At 36.3% G+C, this 24,427-nt stretch overlaps 1 protein-coding gene and 1 long non-coding RNA gene across 2 annotated transcripts in view; one reads left to right on the top strand and one right to left on the bottom strand.

Moving 5' to 3' along the window:
- Positions 1-4,513: 4,513 nt before the first annotated feature.
- On the bottom strand, positions 4,514-7,971 carry LOC118173367. Its single transcript, XR_004754157.1, has 3 exons — positions 7,895-7,971; positions 7,531-7,640; positions 4,514-5,624 (listed from the first exon to the last, which is right to left on the bottom strand). It is a non-coding gene; the product is annotated as an uncharacterized LOC118173367 (long non-coding RNA).
- A 130-nt stretch (positions 7,972-8,101) lies between these two features.
- The window catches only part of PPARG (peroxisome proliferator activated receptor gamma), a 60,184-nt gene continuing 43,858 nt past the window's right edge, over positions 8,102-24,427 (top strand). The window contains exon 1 of the mRNA XM_035337873.1: positions 8,102-8,214. The gene's annotated coding sequence lies outside the window, so the exon portion shown is untranslated. The remainder of the gene's footprint in view (positions 8,215-24,427) is intronic.

Here is a 24,427-nt window from a genome sequence, read left to right as displayed (position 1 = left end):
TCCATTATACACTACTGTAACATAGAGAAGTTATTCTATCTTGCCTGCAAAAATGTCCTTGAAGGACAAAGCAGCCCAAGTCACAGTCTACAATGCAAGTTAAACAAGACTTTTATTTTTTCTCCCCAAAAGTGTTGCAACTTCTATATCCTCTCAGTAGTAAACCATCTATTTTTAGTCTTGTAAATTATCAGGGCTATTCCCCAGTGAGTTGAAAGTTTTGTGGAAGAATTTGCTGTAATTTTTTGTTACTTTACACTTACATTTCACTCACATTTATGAGTGTTTTTCTCACACTGTACTCATTTCAATACAGTGTAGATGATGTAGATAAATATATTTGCTCTGTAATAAAAAATACAACTTCAATCACAAATTCCCAATTTAATCAGGTTTTCTGCCCCATCTACTTATAATTTTCATGCTCTGGCAAGCTAGTACTCCAAGTTCAACTGCTGGGCCAAAGAACTGTATTCAGTAAAATGACAGATCCACAAAGACAGATGAACACATAACAGGATGCTCTGGCCCAAACAACAGAAGTTTTCAAATGCAAGTAAGAGAGTCCTCAAGCTGACTTTAGTTCGCTGTAACAACAGTAGGCCATCAAGCTATAGCCTACCGTGTACTGACCTGCCATATTTTATCATTTATTCATATATATGACTCAAATACCAGAAATCAACATGTCGTGTATATTCCCAAGATTTTTTTGCTTACACAATGATAGATACATGGAGTAAGAAAATACTAATAATTAAGTTCACAGAGTAAAATCTTGCATAGAGAAATTACTTTAACGGGACCTGATACATACATGTCACATTGAAGAGACACTTGTATATTAATTTATACCAATGCAAATACAAGTAAGCATACTGTACAGGTAAATGTGCTATCAATAACATATTACCATGTGTTACATATGTATGATGGACTCTTTAAACAGCATACTATTTCAGTTGTGCTCTGCTAATACCGAGTACTCAAAGATTATTACAATACAAATAAAAAAAATTTCATTCTGAAAAACAAGTCACAAGAAAGGTTACATATCAACTAATTTCGATCTGAGTGAGTGACAAGTCCCAGTAGTGTGGAAATATTTTTAATTAGTATTTGACACATATTAAAGCCACCAACCAACAACACTCCTTAAAACTGCCCTTTTTTTAATCAATTAAATTTTGTAACAAAGAATTTTTAGCAGTGAGTATTTATATCCTAAATTAGAAATACAAGGTTTCTGGCTGCTTTGTGTTTTGTTCCTGACCCAATGTTATTTTTCCTCCATTTCTGATCCAACCAGCTATTTAAATTCACCAGGATGTTTGCACATGTTTCCTAACTCACTTTACATGTTAGCTAGTACATTCTTTTTTACTATTATTATTATTTTTTGGCATTCAACACTTAATATTAAAAAGCAAATTCTATACTGTAAACGTCAAGTCATCAGTGCTCAGTAGAAGGCCTGTAGCCTTCTATAAAATGACAAATAATCTTCACAGATGATACTGGATGTCATTCCATGAGAGAGATCACAATATGACAAAAATGAGAAAGAGCTTCTGTATTGATAATGAAGGGTTTCAAGAACACAGTGGGCAGAAGTCCTAACATACTTGAAAAATATTTAACTGAACAATAATGGAGCAATGCCAAATACTAAAAGTTACCAAAGATAATTTTAATTGTTGTAGATATAATAGTGTTCAATGACAGCTGTTTTGGAACAAAAAGGTTATTTCCTGCAAATTATTATAATATTTTTCTCCCAAAATAGCCCCTGATTCACTGCTAAAGTTACCTGGCATTCTCTAATGCTTAGCACAGACTAAACACCTATTATTAATTTTATTTTTTAAAGATTCTTAAGATCTTAAATTAAAATAATGATTTATTAAAAAGCCTAATGGGAGTCAATTCAGAAAAGCTGCTGACAAACCAATGGAACTATTTGCATGAGTGAAACATCAATGACCTTAATACAATAACTATTTCAAAGATCAATAAGAATTAAAGGTACTCCTTCTCTACCTAGCAAAATTTCATGAATGCTGGCAGCTCATTTTTGGGTTGATTTGTGATTTAATCAGAGAGCAAGCAGATACTGTTTATGCAGTTGAAACTAACTGTCATCTGAGGCTTCTGAGTTTAGCATCTGTACACATTTACACACAATAACATTTGAAAAATATTATGCCCTAATACTACAAATACTTATGTTCTTCTTCACTATGCTACTGTCAGGAGTCTTACACCGTGAATCTGTGTCTAAAAGTTAGCAGTCAGAGTTGTGTGTGAGTTTATTTTGTTGGAGTATACCAAGGTAGTCACAACTTTCATGAAATAAGAAAAAAGCCCTTGCAATACGTTTTGTGAGATGCAAGAAAAGTGTGATTACATTTTAGTGTTCTGCTGCTCCTTCTGGTGATTCTTTCAGAAATAACATTAATAAAGTTATATAATTTTAGGATGCTTAGCACTATATTAATATATATTAACTAAAAAGACAAAAAAAAAACACTGCTTTTTAGCCTTTGGTTTTGTTATTGGAAGATATGCAACCTATTACTGCAAAGACTAATGAAGATATTTAATTTAAGATAATTAACTCTCTATAATTGTCTGAGCATCTAATTCTCTTTTAGACTTGATGATGTACATCTGCCCTATGTTTGTAAGTATGCAAGTATATAAACCTGATCTACCAGCCATTTGAAAAAGACAGATCAAGTCAATTCTCCTCAATTTAAAATCCTCTAGAGTTTCTCTCAGTAATGGAAATCAAAGTTGTGGTAACATCACTGTGAGATCTATCCCACAGTGACTGAAATGTTGAGAAACTAATCCTTAAGGCTGGACAGTATACTGGGAGATGCTCTTGATTCAGCGACTTTCACTGGGATTTGGCAGTTGCTGTGTATACTGTTTTTCTACAGAATCCTCATTTAGTTGAGCGACAGTATTTCTGACATCTATCTGGAGCACCCTGGAGACTGGGGTAAAATATGTAAAAAGCAGGGATTTTAAAAATAGTATTACAAATTAATTCCATCACAACAATGTATAAAAACTATAAAACAGGACAAAGGTCATAGGAAATGGTAGTGCCAAGAGATCCTCCAAAAGAAACAATGGGAGGGGGGGAGTTAATTCTTTTTTAACAATTATGAGGGAGTAAATATCACAAAAACTAACTTTCTCACACTCTTAAAAAGATTATTAAAATCTCTTCCTGAACAAATGTTCAGTTTGAACCTGGAAGCACTGTTCTCTAGATACTTTAAGTTACATTTTGGACTTAGGAGTTTTCAGTTGTCTTTACTGGAATCAATGAATTGCTGTGCGAGAAGACATAGCAAACTACATGAATGGAAGGAATTACATTAGGAATATGGGGTTTGATCTGCTGAAACAGTTACATGCCAAGTCCATTAATGAGCATAAAACAATTGTATAAATACTAATGACTTGCATTTCATGCCACTTTAGTAATAAAAGTATTCACGTTTTATATATGAGCAAAATGAGCCACAGCTAAGTGACTTAGCCAGTGACCCACAGGAAGTCAGTGACACGACCAGGAATAGAACATAGACCTCTCAGCAGCTAGTCCCATGCTTTAACCACAAGACTAGCCACCCTCTTCCCATCTTATATTAGCACAACTCTAAATCTTGGTTGCATCAGCTACTAATTTAAGATGTCTAAACAAGTACAATTGTCGAAATCTCAGTTTTGAAAGTTTAATAACTTACATTCATAAATCTCTCTTAACTTAATCACACAACAAATTAGGCTAAAATGGTGTTTTTAAATGAAACTCAAAATGACCATAAACTTTTTGTTGCTTTAAAATGATTCCTTCTGAAATAAATTTCTGATGTATTAAAAGATCTGATGGATAGAAGTATATGCTTGAGCTCTTTATAACTATATTTTTTTGTCTGGAATCTGTGTGTGATACAAAGTTTAGACCCATCTGATCAGAATGGACTATAACATGAAGACAATATCCTATTTCAGAAGAACCAGACAATCCCAGAGAAAAGTTATTCTCTTCAAGACAGAAAGAAATCAGAGAAGTTGAGAGTTGGGGAAAGACCAAAGATAATGAATAAACCATTATAATTAGAGGTAGGCAGTCTGGTGTGATCTTGGCTTTACAGAATTTAAAGCAGGCATGATTTGGATTTTGATCTCTTTTTATCTGAGCTTCAAGGTTCAGGAAAAGGAGGATCATTTTTAGTTAAAAGGGTTCTTGTTTTGACCCGCTCAACAGTTATCTACAAAAAATCTGCATTATGCCTAGTCCTATCACTTTTGCTGGATCCAAGGCACAGCATGCTAGAATGCAGTACAATACTGTAGGGCGATCTCCAAAGAGAGTTTGGAATCATACCAAGGGAACAGTCTTCCACCATCACTTAATATTTCCGTATAAAACTCCACGGATTGCAGTTTAAACTCCTGATTTCCTTCAAGTAATATAGAAAGAATGTGAAAATTGAAGATAGGCATGTGGCAGAATATTATGAAATACTTATTGCAAACATTATCTTCCCAGAAGACCAAAAACTGCCAGTAAAGAGAGAATAAGATATGCTAATGCAAAGTTCTTGTTATCAATAAATGAGCAGCGTCTATGTAAATTGAAAAATTACATAACCCAAGATAAAGAAGACAGGGTAACTGTAAAAAATGCAGCAATACAATAGTTTCATAGCTTACTTAAACCCCTTTACTTTAAAACAATGCAATTTACACAGCCAGAACTGTTCTGACTGCTAGATTTATAGTCACACTGCTGGAGTATGAGATTGCCCTCTAGATGTTACGCTTGGCTAGATAATTTTTCATTCTTTCCAGTATACCGAGATGGGACACACTGTGTGATTTCTGATTTTAAACTTCTGTAATGCACCTGGAGACCTAAAGCATAGACATTAATGGAAACATCAAAATAATTAAGTAAATATGAAACTAGTATATTTGCAGAGACAGGAAGGCGTATACATTTTTCACCTCCGTATCCTTAAAAGATTTCTACCCTTTTCAAGACCTACCTGGCATACCTTAGAATCAGTTGCACAAAAATTCCTTCATTAAGATGAGAAAGAAAAATAAAATTGTTGAAGACAGACTATTTGGGCCATACCAATACCCTTATCCATCCCAAGATTCCCAAAGTACTCTTTCTCATTTCAATGGGACTATTTTTGCCGTATAATTCAAGTCAATCTGCTTCAAATTTTCTTAATAATTAAAATGAATAAATAGTATACACAAAGCACAGAAATAAAATCTTTTTTTTCAGATGCATCAGACTTCAAAAGATTTGCCATTTCTTCCACGTGAAAAGAATTAATTAATGCTTTTAGAACCAGTAAGTAAAACAAAGTAAAATTGATCTTTTCTGAAGACAAGTTATCATCTAACCTGAAAATTAGAACTGATGTTGAGGCCCTTTTCTGCTTGTCTTTTAATTTAGAGAATTACCCGTGATTCAGGAAGGCCTGAGCCTGACATTTCATTCTTGTTTCATAATGCTTAAAGGTCCCAGCCAAACCTGGGAATTCATTCAGATAGCAGGGCAGACAGTCCCCATAATCAAAAGCCTGCAGTCAAATAATGCACACAAAAGCCGTATGAGAAATTGATAAAGAAATTTCTTTATTATTACCATTTCGTTATTGAAAAAAGAAAATCTAGAATTAATTTTAGAAAATATAATGTACTTGTAGCCTGCTTTCTTTACCAATACAAAAAACAATTGGCTTTCAATCTCCATGAGTGAAAAAACTTATCTTTGTTGATAAAGAATTCAAATCATAAATAAAGTATATTTTTGAATACCAAAGAAAATTTAAGGATTCTTCCCTTGAATCTTCAAATTAATATTAGCTATCTTTCTAAAAGATACACAGCATGAAACACTACATAAAAAGTTGTTAAGCAGGAAATCAGATTAAGTAATTTATTTTTCCTTTCCTGTCTCAATCTGTTAAAATGCATATTTACAAAACCTAAGTAATTTGTACATAATAAGCCAATATTACATCTCTGCTTTATATTCTACAAATTCTTTTCAAAGGATAAACTTGTTAAAACAGCACAATGCTTATAACTTAAAGAAAATTGTATAGTATTTGTAATAATTCTCTGAAAGCTCAGTTTGGTTGATTTCTTTGGGCTGAGTTGGGTATGTCTTTATTCCATACATGGAACTTAATTAAAAGTATTATTTATGTGTGCATGCAATATTATTACAATTAAAAGTAAAATCTAAAGTATGTTTTGTTTTTCCTACTTTACTTATGAACTTATTAAAAATCTAGCATCAAAGTCTGACTTTATATTCACAATCAGACGTTTATTAATACCTGCCAATTTCTGGAATGCTCCCAGTTTCATGGAGTTTTTTAAAATGTGCATTTTAAAGTCTTGATTTTTTGAAGAGCTCCTCTATTAATCAGACAAATTAAAGGGGTATATTCTCCAGTAGTTTGCACAGAGAACAGTGTTGTTTCTGTTCTCAGTAGAGCTAAATTTGAACTCTGTGGAGGTGTCCAGCTAAGATCCTTCTTTTAATATTCTATTGAAACTTTTCATAAGATATTGTTGTAAAGTGGTTAGAAATAGTATTAAAATAGGTATTTAAACATCTTTTATTGGTATGTTATTTTTACCCACATTTGCCTGTTTATTCATCCATGGCATCTTGAGCTAATTCTGAGGTTTTGTTTTACTTCTTTTCAGTCCCTGGCTTCTAATTCTGAGTCAGTGTACTACTGAATAGGTATTACTGCAGTAAGCTTAATAATAATAATAAAAAAAAAAAAAAGGAAAAAAAAAAAAAGATGAAGAAAACAAGCAAAAGAATTCCATTTTTCTAGGGCTAAAAAATTCCAGATGGAAGGAAAATAGAAAAAAAAAATAAATGCTTGATATGTCAAGACAGAAGTAATGCTTACTTCAAGCCCATACAAATAGATAATTCTCATAAAAATTAACACGAGTCTTCAAGCCTCTACAGAGATTGTTCTCATAAACAAAAAGCTGTAGGCAATGTTAGTATCTATAAGTCAACCAGGTATTTTGACGTACTCAACTCTAATCTATAAATTGCCTTCAGTATACAAATAATAAAGCAAACGGAGACTCTCTTTCAAAATGCCTGATGACTAAGAACCATAATGAGGCAAATTTAGGATCCTCTGAATCTTCTAATGATGTCCAAGAGATCAAGGGTTTTTAAAGATAAACTGTTGTATCCTGGGGCATCTTGACTTACAAGATGACTCTCTGAAGAAGGTTGTTGATCTTATGACTTACTTTTAACATCTAACTTCTTTTTAAAAGAATCTAAGGGTGAAATAGAAGGAGGTGACATGCTTGTTTGAACTTGCTCTGTCTTGAGACTTACCGAACATAGCCTATACCGCTTCTCTCTGCATTCCTGAGAGGGAAGGGGGGGGTAGGGTCTGTAGCTAAATAAGTGGGGGGAAAAAGAATTTCATTTACCTCCGTTACTGCTAAGAATCTTTTCAGAAAAGCATTTACTCCTGTCACAGTAGGATGCAAACTGACGCGAGGTGACCAAACCAACTACCCGCAGCGCAGAGAGGAGTTAGCTGGAGGAGAATGGGAATGCAAAAGAGAAAGCAGTTAGCAGCCGGAAAAACTAAATTTTCAGTTACAGGAGATTACAGGGAGCAGAGATCAAATTCCAGAACCACTTCAGGGCCCGCGGTCTGCCCTCACGCAAGGTACACGCTTGTGATTTCGCTTAACGGGCACGGACCCGGAGGGAACCGGCTCGGGTGAACGCACGGGGTCTGAAGGGGAAGGGCAGGGGAAGGGGAAGGCGCGCCTCCTCCTCACTGACCCGTTCCCTCTCCGCGTCCACCACCTCTCCCGTCCATCTCCCGGCGGCCGCAGCCGAGTCCCGTACCTCAGCCCCTGCCCCTGCCCCTCCCCCTCCTCCTCCTCGGAGCCCGCCAAGGGCCCCGGCGCGAGCCCCGACCCGCGCAGCGCCCCGAGCCCCGGCCCGCGGCGTCGACTCGCCCCTGGGCGACGGCCGGGTGGGCCGGCGGGGGGCGGTGCAGCGGCGGGGGAGGCGGCGCCTGGCCGGTAGGATGGGCCGGGCCGGGGAGTTTATCCCGCTGGAAGGGAACAGTGTCCCCGGCTGAGACTTGACAGCACCAGGTCAGTGCGGGCTACCGGGGGAGGGGGAGGAACCTTCCCCTGAGGCGAGGGGGGCGCGGGGAGAGCCGCGGGCTGAGGGGGGAGCCGCGGGCTCCTGAGGGGCGCTGCGGCTGGGGGCGAGGAGGGGCTGAGGGGAAACGCCTGAGGCGGGAGCGGAGCAGCCCCGGCGTGGGGACAGGGCTCGGGCTCGGCCCCGGGACAGGGGGACCGAACCGGTGGGGATGCTCGGGGACCGGGCGGGCTTCGAGGGCAAAAGGGCTTCTGGGGGTGTTCCCGGGGCTGAGGGGATAGGAGCAGGAGTTAGGGAACGCGAGGCACGGCCCTGGGGGGGGGGCAGGAGGGCTGCCGGGACACGGCTCCGCCGCTGGTGGGGGCCGCCTGAGGGGACGGGGCGGGCAGGGGGAGCCCTGCGCCGAGGATCCAGGTGCGCGTTGCCGCCCGGGGGCAGGGGCTGGAGCCGGGCTTGGGGGCTGGGGTTTGGGGGCTGCCGCCCTCCGGGGGAGCCCAGGGAGCATCCGCGCCCCGCCGGGATGGAGGCACCGCGGGCAGAGCGCAGCCCGGTCCTGCGTGAGGAGAGAGGAGAGGCCAGGGAGCTGCTGGTGCTCACCTGGCCAATTCGCGTAATGAATGAAGAGCGTTGGTTGGTGGTTTTGGTTTTTCTTCTTTTTATTATTTATTTCTCAACCGCAGAAAGTCAGGGAGCCTTCCTGAGCCTGCAACAGCCGAGATGCTGTGTTGAAATGTATTATGTCTTGATGGCATGCCTCAGGTTTGCAGGAGCATTTTGTAATCTTCCTGGTGTCATTTCTCTCCAGGGTATTCTACAACTGGAGAGTGCAAGTTCCTGTGGTGTTGTAACTTCACAGCACTGTGTACACATGACCATACAATGCTGACTTAACAGTGATGTATTTATTAATAATCAGTGACGTAAGACTGGTATTTACTCTGATGAAAAGCTCAGGAAATTATCAATTTCTCCACAAGCTGTGGGCTCTAGGTTCCTTTAAATCAGAAGGATCGATTACAAGTGACCCTGAAATACCTGAGGCTGTGGGCTAGCCTCGTAGTTGTGACCAGCTGCCTCATCTCTGAACAAGCTTTTGCTGTGGAACGTGATTGTAGCATTCCATTTAAAAATGAGTATCCAAAACAAAAATATATAAATATGTACATTTTTGGTAGCAACTATTCCATAATTTAATCAGTAATTTAGCTTTTAAAACGTTACTATAGTTTGTTACTAGTTAACTAAAATTTTCCAGTGTACACCATGTATGACATATGATACTCAGTGCTGTCCATGGGAAAGAGCCTTCCTCTGTTGTGCTCCCATTAATATCAAAATTTATTGTGTGAAGTGGTGTTTGACATCATTATTCTTTTGGCCATCACAAAAAATAGCTTCAAAAATTGTGTAGAGATTTAATTATAAGATTAAAAGAAATCTGTCTAAGCAGTGTGTTAAGGCATGTGGTGCAATATAAGCATGAACTTGTCAAGGGGAGAGAAAATTGAAAAAGTAATTGGCATGGAGTTTGAATGATAACCAATCATAAATGTAATTCAAAGGTTTTTTTACACAGGCGGTGCTTGAATTTGAATGTTCTTAGGCATCAGTTTTGTTAAATATCTCATTAACTAACTAAAGATTGGATGTGTTTAGCAATGCCTCTGTGTCAGGTTCCTGGACGTTACCATTTATTACACATCAGCACTCAGTGAAACTTCCATTACAATATGGTCATTACACAAATAATTCTCTTTCTCCTCCGAAATGCATTTATATTTCGTATAATGAAATATCACAAAAAATGAAGGTAGCAAGATATTAGAAAGTAGCTGATGAACATTGAAGCTATGCCACTTTTAGCTTTCCTTATGATACTGATTAAAAACATCCAGTATCAATACTGTTTCTAAGTCTGACTCTTTTCTATGAATTTTTGGAGACATCCATAAGTCCATGTCTAAACCAATAAAACAAATCTGGGTCCCACTTCAATTACTAGCAGTATAATTCAGTACTTCTAGCAATGGCTCATAAAATGACTTTTGAAGAAAGTTATACTGTAAAAACAGGAAAAAGCTTAAAAGTAGAAAGAAAACTCTGCCTTGTGAAAGGCTGGATTAAATAATGAAATGTATCTATCATAGTTTTTTTCCGTCTTGATTTCTGAGGTTTCCTTTTTGTTTTACATGTATGTTCTGTTCAGAATGGCATCAAATATATTTACTAGCCAGTTTTTGTAGCCTATATGTGAATTGTTAGTTATGCATATTTGATATTTGGAATTTGATTTTTTTTTCTATTTTTTTGTCACAAGAATTATCCCGATACTATCTTCTGGCATACTGTAAAACAGTTTCTAGTGCAGTTACTCAAGAGAAATTAAAATACAATTATAAGTTCTCCACACTGGGTACTTCTGAAGTCATGGACACAACACTCTCCATTAGTTGTTGTTATTAGTTTCATTTTTAAATCACTGGTAGACTTATTTAATAACAGACTCTGTCCCAACGTAGCATCATAATAGATGAGTGCTAATTACTCTGTACTGTGTTTCCATAATGATCTATATTTTTTTAATGTTAGGGATCTACTTTGCACGTACTTTACATCAAGTGTTCACTGTGTGTCAGTTAACTTTTTGTGGCCTGACAAAAGAAAAAGTTAGAAATAATACAAAGCAAGAGAGCATTGTTATACTCAAGTCCTGCGTACCCATGCCACAAACAGAAGCTGGGATTTCCCAGTAACAGGTCAGGTCTTAAGGATTTCATTTAACTGCTATGGATCACTTGGAAAAAATCCCCACTGCCACCTCTTTTTTTGCCTGCAGAGGCTTTCCCAAGACTGAACAAAAATGAAAGAGCCGTAAGATTTGTCTTCAGATATTCAGATTCCCATGAGCATGAAACATAAATTGAATCTTACATTAAATGATAAACTTCTTGCGTTTCTCTCACTGGTTCCACACCGCCACCCTGACCCAGTGGTGTGGGTTTTTTTGCCTTTTTTTTTTTTTTTTTAACAAAATATAGTTTGTCTTTTTTAGTTATTCTTTCTCACTCTTCTCACACGACAAGGCAAATATCTTCTGCTTTATTTATTTATTTATTTATTTTTATTATTATTTTTTTTAATCCAGGAGGGAAAGAAAAAAAAAGCAAGGCCTAATCTGTAGTCTGAATATCTCAAAGCTTTCACAGAACTTAAGACAACTTGATCACACTCAAATTTTCTTCCCCCTTTGAGCTCACCTTCCAGCATATTATTTGGCCTGTTTGTCCCCTCCTGAACCACTCAGGAACTGAGTGCTTGAACTGAGTTGAACTAAACAATTGCATCATTCTCCTATTAAAATTTGTGATACATGAACTATATAGATATTTTTAATTACCTGTATTGAAGTAATGCCTAGCAGCCTGGTCAAAGTTTGGGCCATTTGGTACTCAGTCAAACAAAAAGGTTTTCCCTGTCCTTAATACCATATGATCTATGAAACGAGAATGCAAACAGTTACATATTTGCAATGGAGACATGATGTAGTAGTGAGACTGATGCAAAAAATTTAATTCACATGTTCAGTGTTTTGATTTATGCTCATAACAGTAACAGATTGTTACAATGGTAACAGATTCTAAACTGTATCATTACAAATGGAAAAAACTAAGGTATATTTGTTACGATAAATGCAGTAACTTTCAGCAAAAGAAGACTTCCAAGCTGCACCTTATTATCTATTGCTGTTTCACTGGCCTTCACTGTAAAGAGGCAAAAGAAATCCTACTTAGAAATCAGGAAGATATGTAACTACATCAAAAACCAGGTTGTATGTTTCTGGAACCAACTACCAGATGATGCTTTGTGGACTTGCATAAGCCACCCCCTTCCCTCATGACTAAGCAGATCACCTTCATGCCATGCAGTCTGCACATTCAGGACAAAGTCTATGAATTCAAGTCTATGAATCCCAAAGTCTACTCTGCTGGTTGATAATTAGCAATTTAAAAAACACAAAGCTTACGTAGCTTTCTGTATGTATGTTCAGGCACAAGTGTGCTTGATGAACGCCGTGATGAATGTATTGTTGTGCACATACTTCTAGGGCACATGTGTGCACAGGTAACGTATTAACCCTATGTTATGGAAAGACTTCCTGCTTATCTCAGTGATGTAGAAAGTCTATATATAACATGAGATAACACAGTGTGATAAATATTGGACAATATCCAAACAGAGACATACAGAGAACATTCCACTGTATCAAAAAGGGTCACGTCGGTTTATTGGAAGATGCACAGAGGCTAGAAAAGAAGTCCCAGCTTCGTTTAAGTCAGTGGAGGTTCTGATGTTTCATTGGGGTCAGGTTTGCCATCTACATGCAGTGTTTGAAATGTCCTGTATGCGGCTTGCTTCCACTACTGAAGTCAGTCAGTGGTTTTAGTATACAGAACATAGAGGTCCCAACTCTAAAGGAGTTGCTGTTTGCCCAGTGAGACTAAAAGGCTGAAATGAAATAACCGTGGATATATATTACAGCAAAAACCCTAGGTATTTTTTCTTTAAATTGTTTAAGAAATCTAAGTAAAACAGGAATGGTAAATTTGTCTTCCTTTTGTTCTAGAATTTGTCTGATCAATTTCTTAATGTATTTTAACTGTAAGTGAAATAGTGACATTTTGGTACAGACATTACAGTTGGGATTAGTTTATTCTAGGCCCTCAAATCAGGCATGCGTTCTAATCTGAGGTCTTGTAACAGCTATTAGGGGAGGAAAACATGAAACTTCACACTGTTTTACGGATCGTTAGTGATGATAATTCCATGAGCTCCATGGGGGAATCATGTCTTTCCTCTTTATCACAAATCTGATTGTGACATATTTCAGACTCCCTTCTGCCAGAATCCTATTCCTTTTTTATAGGGAACTTCCAGCTACAATTCAACTGACTTCACCTGTGTGCATTTCTATAGTTCTGAACATGTTATTTTGCATACAGTTTTAGCTGTCATGTACTACTTATATAGAATAAGTGAGAGGGATGGAAATGTTCTTATTGAGTCTCGTGTTTTTCCACTGAGTTTAAGCACATTACTTTTCAGAGAATTTCATATTTGCACAAAGTAGCCCTGCCCAATTATGATCTGGTCTTAAACTTTTTACACAAGATGTGATTACAGTACATTGCATAAAACAGGATTTTATGTTATAATATTGCATTGTAAGTCCATAGTACTTGTGTGTTTGTTTAGATTTATTGAACAGAGGTGTTGTGTAACTGCTGTAACTATTCACAGTTGTGCAGCAGCAATTTTGAAGTTTGGGAGGTTTTCAGCGTAGGTTGCTATCTATATACAAATAGAGTGATATACGTTCTTCATATTTATGCTAGGGGAATATTTTGATGTTTCTCAACCATGGTGGTTTGAAACATATGTCAGACTACCAAAAGAGTCAATCTGTTACACCAAAAAAAGGAACTATGAAAAGAAAAATGTTAATTACAGGCTTTAACACTCACACCAAGATCTTCTAGTAGGGGTGGTCAGAAAAACAGGTTTTACTACCTAGGCCTGGTGCTTTGTGGTGCTATCTAATGTGGGGGCTTGTGGAAAAATGCAGCCACTTCTATTTACTGCCTTTCATAACGCACATATTTCCTCATGGTAGGTTTAGGTTCTGACTTCTTTATGTCTACAGTAAATAAAACTCAAGAGTTTATCCTTTCATCTTGAATATGTTTTACTTGGAGTTTCTGTTCATTCTTCCCTACAGTGATATTTCAGCTACAAAATTTTATGCGAAATCTCAGTTTTTAAGCTTAATAGACGCTTGTTAGAGTGTGGTATCTTGCTAAATTGATTTCTAATCCTACCTAAGAATTTGAAATATATAAAGCCAAATTTTATTTCTAGTTACACCCAGAGATACCTGTAGATAAGTAAGTACAGCAGTGTGTGAGGGCAAAAGGGTGCTTTGTTTGCACAGAATTTTATGTTTTCTCTAACCTTATTCAGGACCATACTTGATTGAATCATGAGAAAGTTTGAAGAGGCTGAGTTGCTCGTTCCCTCCAGAACAATGAAAACGTCTGTTATTTGCTTTCTAGCTTGTAGGATATGTGAAGCAAAGTTCTTTCACTGACCTAGCAATGTAGCTGTTCCTCTGAATCTGCTGAAGTTAACTACTGATAGTGGATGGAATTAATTCTTGGAGAACTAAGTTCTGTCAGATTGCTACTGTGTTTCTTCTTTATCATCTCCTGGATGCCATCATTTGCATTTAAACTATGCATATCTAACATGCCTGATTTGTGCATTAAGACATGTTAGCATGTATGATTTTAAGTGATTAGAAATATTATGAATAGCAGTCTACTATTTTATTTATTTTAAATATCCCTTAGTAACAGTCAGCATAAAGTAGTTTGGCAAATGACTAACATATTATAAAACTCTCATATGAAAGTGTAGATTTTTGATGTTTTTGCCCAGAACATGATTAAAGAGGATGGAAACAAAAGTTCTGCAACTATGCTTTCACTTTCAGAATTTCCAGCTGTTGCTGAAGATGTTTGAGATGATAAACGATGAAACTAAGCTATATTTAGAACAAAAGGATTTAGCATTAAATCAGTTCTCTGAATGAAGTAAGCACAATTTAAAAGTGGGGGTCATTTCTTTTCTGGATTTTTAATTTTTAATTTTTTTTTTTTTCTATTTTTACATTCATTCTGGAGTTAGTGCCAGAATTGCTAAATTAGCCTGGAGTGGATTATTTAGTAAAGATCTCCGCTAAGTATGAATTGTTATGATTAACTGTAGAGTAAGTTTCAAAATCAGTATTACAAAAGGTTACTATCACAGGTACTGAATTTAAAATAGGGAATAAAAAAGTGACATTGAAAATTTACTTTGAAGGTTCCAGATTTTTGACAGTGGTTTTAAAGCATTTCTCATGATTAAGACAATGCAAAATAACTTCCCCAAAAAACTGTGGAAGCTTAGTTTTTGTTCCTAGATCACTTTTTTGTTATTGTGATGTGTGCACTTAAAAAATGCAAGCAAATTGTCCCCTTGCTTCCCATGTTTATCTTTCCAGTTGATCTTGGTTCTAGTTTTCAGGCTTCTTGGAGTATTAGTTATGATAGGAGTTTGCCTCTTGTCTTGAACTAGTTAATTGTTTTTGTGATGCAGAGAACATTATGGCATGATGAATAAGAGACCCCAGAGGGTTCGTTGCACAGTTTCCTTTGGGTACTGCCCAAAGACTTGTTCTCTGGGTCTGCCTCATGTGATCAGGCTGGCTAACGTTACCCAGTTAAATTGGGTGCGGCGGATATTAATTATGTTCACAATATCTCATTTAGTGTTTTGTTTTTTTTTACAGTAGTCCAGCACCTTGTACAGAATACACATTTGAAATCATCGCATGGGTTCAGGTTATTACTCAGGCTAGATAGCATGAAACATCAAGTTATGGATGTTACTTTCTGACAGATAATTAGATTCAAGGAAGGAATTACCTTTGATCAGGATTACTGATTTCATAAGGAATTGTGATTATAGCACAATTGATGTAGGCAGGAATTCTTGACAGTTCTTGAAGTACTAGAAAACCCTTCTGTATCAAGATCATGTTTTTCCCCTGGTAAAGATATTTTCTTGTAGACACATCTTGAAAATTTTGGGAATGAAAGTCTTAATCCAAAAATACACTTTTCCCACAAACACACCTTTGTGTTTTAATTTATATATATAAAAAACAATTAAGCATGCTAATGTCATAGTGCATAGTAAGGGCCTCATTATGAAGTGAGCCTGTGTCTATCGGACTACCATCGTTTCCATTGTTCTCTGCGCTGGAATACAGAATCTGTCAAATTTGTAAGGAGTCACACTTTTGTTAAGAAAGACATTTTTAATGCAAATCCACTGCATTATACATAATATGCTGTTTCATCTTTTTGTGTTGTAATACTGAGGATGTGGAAGTCATGCACTTCTTTTCATTCTTTTTTGGGTCATCAGGGTGCCACTATTAAGTAGGTGGGAGATCTAATGAAAACCCAGAAAAACACTCTGTACGCTCTGTATCTTTTTCTCATTTTTTTTTTTTAATAGCAAACAATATTATCAAGAAAGTGTTCTGCTTTGCAAACAAAACTATCCACAGCAACATTTATGCAGTGACATGTGAGGTTAAGGCACTGACTCTGTGGTACAGTGGAGCAGTTAGAAGATTTGTAATAGAGGCTACTGCTGGGCAGTACGTTGTAGTATCAGCGCAGTGGGGGACTAAGACGGGGATGTAAGGCCAGTGTGGGCTCAGCAGAGAAGAGAGTTGAGGAAAAGTGAAAAAGCTGTCCTTAATGAATGTTAGGAAAGGAAATTAATTAATTAAATAAATGAATTATTTAAAGGAAGGCAGTGGGAAGATTGGCTAAGACTTTGTCCTTTTGCTTGGTTTAGCTCTTGTGATGTTTGCCAAATAAGATACTAAAAGCAGGGAAATTCTTTAACAATACAGATGTTTGAATTTCTTTCTCAAAGTTTAAAATTTATTGTTGGAGCCTTCTTGAATTCTTCTCTCTGGTCTCTTATGAGATTTTCAGCTTTTCTTGGTTTGAGATATGCTGACAATGCCATAAAGTGGTCTTTCACTGTATTTTGGCATCCTATTCATTGTTCTTTTTCTGCCCAAGTTCTGTTTTTTAAATCTAGGCTTATTTATTACTCCTTTGAGAACAGGAACTGTCTGATATGCTAACAACAAGTGACAGCTTTCCTGTCACTAAGGACAGGAGAACAGGCAGTGAATATTGCTGAAGTCTGAGGTAAGTTTAGAATAACAATAACTTGTACATACGCTAAATTTGATATACTGTAGTGTGACTACATTCTCTGACGCAGGCTGTGCAACGGATTCCTGTCTCCACCCCTATCCACTAACAGGAAGGCATAGCGTAATGTTATAGAGCATGTGGCAATACTACATTTCTTCTGAAGCATGACCCTTAGACAGGAGGGTATCTTTTCTGTTGTCACTGATGAAACAACTATACTGCAAATCTCCTTATAGTGCCAGAATTAATGGATATAAACAACAAATTTAAAAATATATATATTTTTAAAAAAAGGTAGACATGAAAACAGTGAGAGATAGTAGGGGCATCTCTCCATTTCCTCCCCAAATCTGCATTTTGAAGAGAAGAATAAAGGGAGGAAAAGGTTTGAGGTCAATAACATGAGAGACCCAGTGTAAGAGGGAGAGAAAGTATAGAAAAACATTCGTTGTCCTTGAAGGAAAGCAGGAAAAAAAAAAAAAAAAACAAGGAGGAAGAAGAAATTGATGCAGATATGGTTGCCACTTCCCTGACAGGAAGAGCTAATGAAGGTAGTGATTATACCTGGCATTTACTCTATAGGAGAAAAAAAATCTTTGGAGTTTGAAATTGCAAGATTTATAGAGCACTCATTTAACAACTAATATGGAAATTAAATTTAGACAATGTAGGCAAAATAGTGAGCAAAACTGTTTTCTGATTCCAGTATATCAAATAAACTGTTGTATGACTCAAAGAAAGCATCTTCTGGATGAGACTTTCTGAAACTGAATTGGGGGAAAAAGGGTAAAAAAAAAAAAAAAAAAAAAAAAAAAAAAAAAAGAACAATCTCTGGCAAAGATGAGTTTTATATTGGGAAGAGATACTGGCAGACTCCCCAGGATGTTTCTGCCTTCATCTTCTACAAGCCGTTTATTCATTAACAGGTTCCCGTATGCCCTTTGAGGATGTACCTTTGAAGAATAGTCAGTTTTCTTCTACAACTACAGGGGCTTTTAGTTCTACAACTATAGGATTGTTTTAGCTCATAGGGGTGATTTCAGGGGGGCTATTGTATCCAGTATATGTTGTTACCTCTTCTCAGAGCGGGAGAATCTGATGAGGTAAATAATAAGCAGTTTCCAGTTGGCTGTAATATTGCCAATTCTATGTTGTGAATTTCTGAAACAGCAAAATATTTCTTATGCTTTCATATGACATTAAGATAGATAGGTAAATGCTTCTATTAGATGATAATTACAGGAAATTGATAATTTTACTCATTTTGTCTGTGTGAGGATCAAGAAAGTAGCTTGTATTTTCGAGCTTTCCCTCTCTGCCATTTCCTTCTGGCACAGACACAATGTTTCACTGGAATGAAATGCCAGTTTGGGAAAAATAGTTCAATACATTTTATGTTAGTGCTCAATAAAAGGGTGTACAAAGGAAATGCATATTTGGTGAGATTTATGGGAGTTCTAGAGGGTTATTCACATTCACACTGATGCTTAGTGCCTTCAGAATTGTATGCTTCTCCTTCCTGAAAGCTAAGACTACTACACACATTGCCAGCTCACAGGCAGATAGTGGCACCATATTTAGGAAGAACTGATAAAAAATTAAATTACACAGTGAATTTGAACAGGGGAAAAAAAAAAAAGTGGGGGCATTTTTACTCCCTGGACTCAGAGAAGTCTAAATGAACTCAAAGGCCAAATCCAAACCATTAAATTAAAAAGTGCCAAAACTCGTGCACAGGCTCAGGAAGTGGATAGTTAAATGGCTAAATTATCAGAATTGTCCCTGGTCCAGTTATAGCTCATCCAGCTAACAGTCATTCAAACGCTTTCAAGGAACACTTTGAGAGTTAGCATGGACGAGTGACCATTCGCAACAGGCCTTTAAGTATGGCCATATGGCCACCCCATTTTGACTATGAAAAGACAAATACAGCCAGAGTGAGCATCCTGGTACTCTTCTGTTTATTAGTATAGCTGAAACTAAATGTCTCTCAATTTGTTATAATTACCTTTTAAGTGTCTTCCTGCCAACAGACCAAGAAGAGCTGTGCTTGATGTTCCATTCATAGAATTTTAGCCCTAAAAATTAATAAATTATAAATTGGAGATCTTTTGCCATAAGCTTGCAAACTTACAAAGAAGAAATAGGAGTTGAATACCTGGCAAAATAGAGGTAGTAGACCACTGGCATTTATGTAAAGAAAATCTGTATGCCATTTATTTTATGCTGTCTGTCCATTTGGCTGTCATATAAATAAATGAAAGAGCATACGACATAAACCCCAAAAAATCTTAAAAAAAAAAAAATACTCCCAACATTCTTTTCTAACCCCTGGTAAAGGGTCAGGTTGTTAGCAGAGCTTGTTTTGCATGATGGCAGAGTTCTCTCTATACGTATACATCTTAGGTATCTGTCCTGAGCAGATGTTACTGAAATGTGTTTATATGACATAGTCGTTTTATACTCTGAAAAATATGAAATTAAACAAACAAACAAAAAAAAAATGTCCTACTGTCCATTCCAGGAATTACAGATAATCAGCACTGTAACTCACCTTTAGAGAATACATTACAACCTGTTTGCTCTGAAAATTCCTTTTGGCTCAAGTGAAAGTACACAGAGCAAACAAAGTTATGAAATGTGTACACAAGGTGTGAGAGTAGATGGTTCTACTTGTGTATAACTTTATGGGTCTGATCCTTCAGGGTAGTCAATGCAGTCTGACCTTTACGCCCATCATCTCATTGATTTGAATGAGATTACAAATGAATATTAGAATTAAATCAGACCAGTTTATTTTCCCCATTAGTATCAATAAATAATAGCCAAGGTTTATTATTATTATTAAATAGAAAGCACAGAATGGTAAACTCTAAACAAGATGAACACGTCTTAAGAGTTGAACAAGAGTTGATCTAAAACATTTGACAATGTGGCCACTATTTAAAATTTCATCTCTGTTTAAAAAGCTGATAAATATTTTGATAGCTTAAAGGATTTTAACAATGTCACTGTTGATTCAGTTAAAGGAGCAGAAAATAGCATATTTTGTTAAGATATAACAAAGATATGGCAAGGAACTACTATAGGTAATTAAAAAGAAAAACCATTCAAGAAGAAATACAGAGTAAGAATATTTTTGAAGAGTACTATGCTATAGCTTACTAATAAAAAGATTATACACCAGAGACAGAAAGCACAAATTAAGATCAAAATTATAATATTTAACTTCAAAAAAAAATGACTTTAAATGTCAAGAATAACAAGTAGAAAATTTTAGGCATTAACATTGTCTTAAATATGGGTGACTGGAGGTGGCAGGGGGGAAAGCAATGCATGAAAACTATTTACACAGAAAAATACCCCAGGGTTACTCAGCATTATTCTTAATTAGAGTAATTTTGAAAGTAACTTTTAAAAACAGGGCAGTGCTGTTTTTAACCCACCACAAACTGGATCAAGTCACTGTCCTGTTACATGCAGTGTACGCAACAGCATGACCACAGCCAGTCTAAACTGGATCAGGAAGAGTAATCCAGAAATGCAAAGTTCCTGAAGATCATTTCCTGTTTTCTGAATCTTGAAGGCATATCTTTTCAAATTGCTGCTCTTACAAAGATTTTCCAAAGTGGAGCAATTAAAAATTAAAATGCATTAAAATAAATTTAAAAAGAAAAAAAGAGGATATCTGGTGTGTTTATGTCAAATCAAATTCCTCAAATGATTTGTAATGAAGGTAAGAGTAGTACAGATGGAAAATAAAGGAAATACTACGTGCATTATCCTGACTGTTAAAAGAGTATTATTCCTTCAAATCCTTATGCAATTTGTTCTTTGAACAGTAGAATCAATGAAATTAACTTCCTGTGGATATGGTTTTTTTATGGATTTTTCACGTGGATTTTCTGTTCCTTATTGCAGGGTGAGCTCAAACTGTTCATCTAACAACAATTTAGTCATGTTTTGATAAAAACCTTGGAGTCAAATCTGGCTGAAATAAGCCAGTGTTTTCAAAAGCTACTGGGAGTGAATAGAGAAAGACCAATAAAGGCACACATTAGGGAACAGCAAACGTTATCAGCCTTCTTTCTTTGGGATTATATTTATCAATGAGAAATTAGTATTTTAATAGTCATTATTTAAATCACAGTTAAATACTATTAATGCTTTCATAATATGGTTCAAATTGCAATTGAATCTAAGTTCTGAGTATTTTTAGGATCTTGCCATCTTCTGAAGTGACTGAAATATGGAACTCTTAGAAAGACCTTTCACAATGTGAGACTCTATCTTAGTTAACATTACCACAGCGAACTGGAAGCACCAGAAATCCCATGGTCAGATATGTTCCCTTTTGGTAAATTAATCATGACTTATAGAAAAGAAGGCTTAGAAAAACAGATAAATGTATTCAGTTTATTCTTAATAACTTTTTCAGTCTTTTGAAATGTATTTTCCCCTGTATTTGAACCACCAATTGTTATACTAAATAGTTCCAAATAATAAATTCATAAAGCCTGAAGCTTTTTCAAGAGAACAAAAAAGCTGCAGATTGTGGCCTCTGGTAGAGTAAATTCCAGGGTTAATTTATAACTAAAGCAAATGTATCTATAAAAACAAGAAAAGTTCCATAATAAATATGTTAACAAATGACAAGAAAAAAAGAGGCTTGATAAAAGATATCTGAACTTGTTTGGCACCAGTGATTTTATGACTGAGGAATTCAATTATAGGTGTGTTGGGAGTACCAAATCACAATTCTTTAAATTACTAATGGGAAACAAAGCTCTTTATCATGCTCTGAATGTGTTCACATGAAATGTTCAGTCCTGCCCTCTGTAAATAAACTTTTGGTGCCTACACTAGGCATCTGCATTGAGACTCTGTGTCACCAGAATAGAAAAAGATAGGCAATTTCTGTTGAATCACTTTTCAAAGGTGCCTGCTGATACACTCCTCTATTAGAAGTTAGGTTAGCCAACAGATTTCATCCTGTAAATTTGCTCTTCTCAGCTGGTATTTTTTTCCATTATTATTTGCATTTTTCTAAAAACTCTGTGGATTTGTTTGCAGAAAAGTTTTATCAGCGTACTCTACAGCTCTATGCAGTAAATCTCATCGGTTTGGATTTGTTTACTCTTTTTGTCAGATACATACGCTTCATGGAGGTCTTTAACCAGTAATGTAGATAATGACTTTGTACTTACCCAAGAGAGGCAGATTAGCCTTGCATCAATTGCAAATTAACTCCCACAGTCTGCATATAATCTAAATTGTTTTTAAGACTGTCTGCTACTTGCTTGTTAGAGTAGTAAACCAATACCTCTTGTCCCTCATTGAAAGAGGAAGGGCTGCTTCTTGAAATGCAAATGTAACTAATGGGGACATCGCCTTGTTAACTAACCGCTGTTGCAGGAAGACTTAAAGGACCGCACTTTGATTGTATGCTGAAATTACAGCAGACAATGTGCATCACTGCTATGAGTTGCAGACAGTATTTCCAGTTTTATCGAAATTCATTTTCTCTAAGAAGAACTTCCTTACAGATTAAAACAGTTAGGACCAATTTGAATCTTTGTGGGTTTTGGTGGCCTTGTCATTGCTATCACATTCAAATATGATCATGAGGAGTTTATATTAGACTACGTTACACTATGTTATAATGTGGCATTATTATAAGAACGTTATATGCACAATACTTATCCAAGTACTAGGTCAGCAGACTTATTATATGAAAAGTTAAAGGATAAAAATAATAAATAAACTTTATTTCCTCACAGTTTCATTTCGTATTAAGCTACCTGTAGTTGAGCAAAAATATTTGCATTAGAAAAAGCTTAATGTGTAAAACTTTTACCCTGAATATCAAAAGAGCAAAATATCCTTTTTAGCCATCTCTTTGCCAAGTGAGCAAATTATCCTCTCCTGGATAAAAGTTTTTTAAAAGCTGTTGCTTTTTGCAGTCTTGACCAGTAGAAAATGTTCAGGTATAGGAAGCATAATTCAATTTATAATTATTTACCTAATTATCTCTGTGGGCTTCAGCAACACAGTGTGATATAGGCTGAGAAGTGTCAAATGTATGTCTTAGGTACAGTAAACATTTTAAATATTTTAAACAGTGTTTGTTATTGGTAGTTGATAATCTGCTCCTATCACAGACTGAAGGGGAGAGGCAGATCTCATCTACGGAACAACTCGGAGCAAGAGACTATTTTAGCTGTTTTGAGTCAGCCTCTAGAGGAACCTCTTTTACTGACCACCAAGGAAATCCAGAGGTATTATTCTTGTTAGCCAATCTACATATGTGCCACAAAGGAAGCTGTTGAGAAGTAATTTTCCAGCCTCTTGCTCTCTGGTCAGCTTTATGAGGATCCCAGGAAAAAATTATGCCACTATATTAAGCATGGAAATGCTGAAGTGTATGAATTTGTGAGACACACCGTAATCACCAAGAAAAAAAGAGTGCTGTAGAGATAGTGATTGCTCACCCAAAGGAACTTGAATGTGTTACAGAAACAAACCACTGTCTCACAGCCAGTGCTACCCTGATCCTCTGAATACAGGGAGACCGTAAGACTTAAAAATTCCTCAAAGTTTAATCTGAAATGACATTGCAGAAAAAAATAAATAAAAAAAAAATGGGTGAAAGATTCAGGGAAATACCTTTTGTTATGTTCCTTTTTTTTTTTTTTCTTTTTTTCTTTTTTTTTAGTTAATGTACCACATGACTTTCCTCTCAACCTCTAGGAATGCATTGGATGTTTGTCAAGACCACAAAGTTGTCCGTACTGTAGAAATGTATGAAAGTCCTCTCTATACAGAGTTGCCATTGCTCTTTTCCTTATCTGTGAAGGAAACACAGCAACTCCCACTGGGGAAATTTCATGTTAACTTGATCTTAAAATAAAAAATCAAGGGAAAGGTCATATCCTAATAAGCTGTGCAAATCTAAATTCCCAGGGAGCTTCAAAATGACATTGTATGACTAGAGCATTAACAATTTTCCAACAATGTATTTTTGAACTGCTTCCAACAGAGTGTTTTTAACATCCGAGAACAAATAGTAAAATAAGATACAACTAGCAAGATAAAAAATCCAATTGAACTCTGAGATTCACAGTACATTGCCATTGATAATCTGGGGGCTTTTCTTGTGACAAACACAATGAATTAATCAACTTTTTCTGCTTTCATTGAGATGTAAATCTTGTGAGGAAGTTATTTATTGATTACTATACATATTGTTCTGATCTCAGTATCAGGAGTTCCTACTGTTGTTTGAGAGGCTACATGCTATGTTATGTATGTTGGCAAAGGAGATTTGAATAATATTATGTTTAGATATTGACCAAGA

This window comes from Oxyura jamaicensis, chromosome 12 (assembly GCF_011077185.1).
Source record: "Oxyura jamaicensis isolate SHBP4307 breed ruddy duck chromosome 12, BPBGC_Ojam_1.0, whole genome shotgun sequence".
Classification (NCBI taxonomy): domain Eukaryota; kingdom Metazoa; phylum Chordata; class Aves; order Anseriformes; family Anatidae; genus Oxyura; species Oxyura jamaicensis.
The sequence above is the reverse complement of the archived record's forward strand: the minus strand, read 5'-3'. Positions and strand labels throughout refer to the sequence as shown.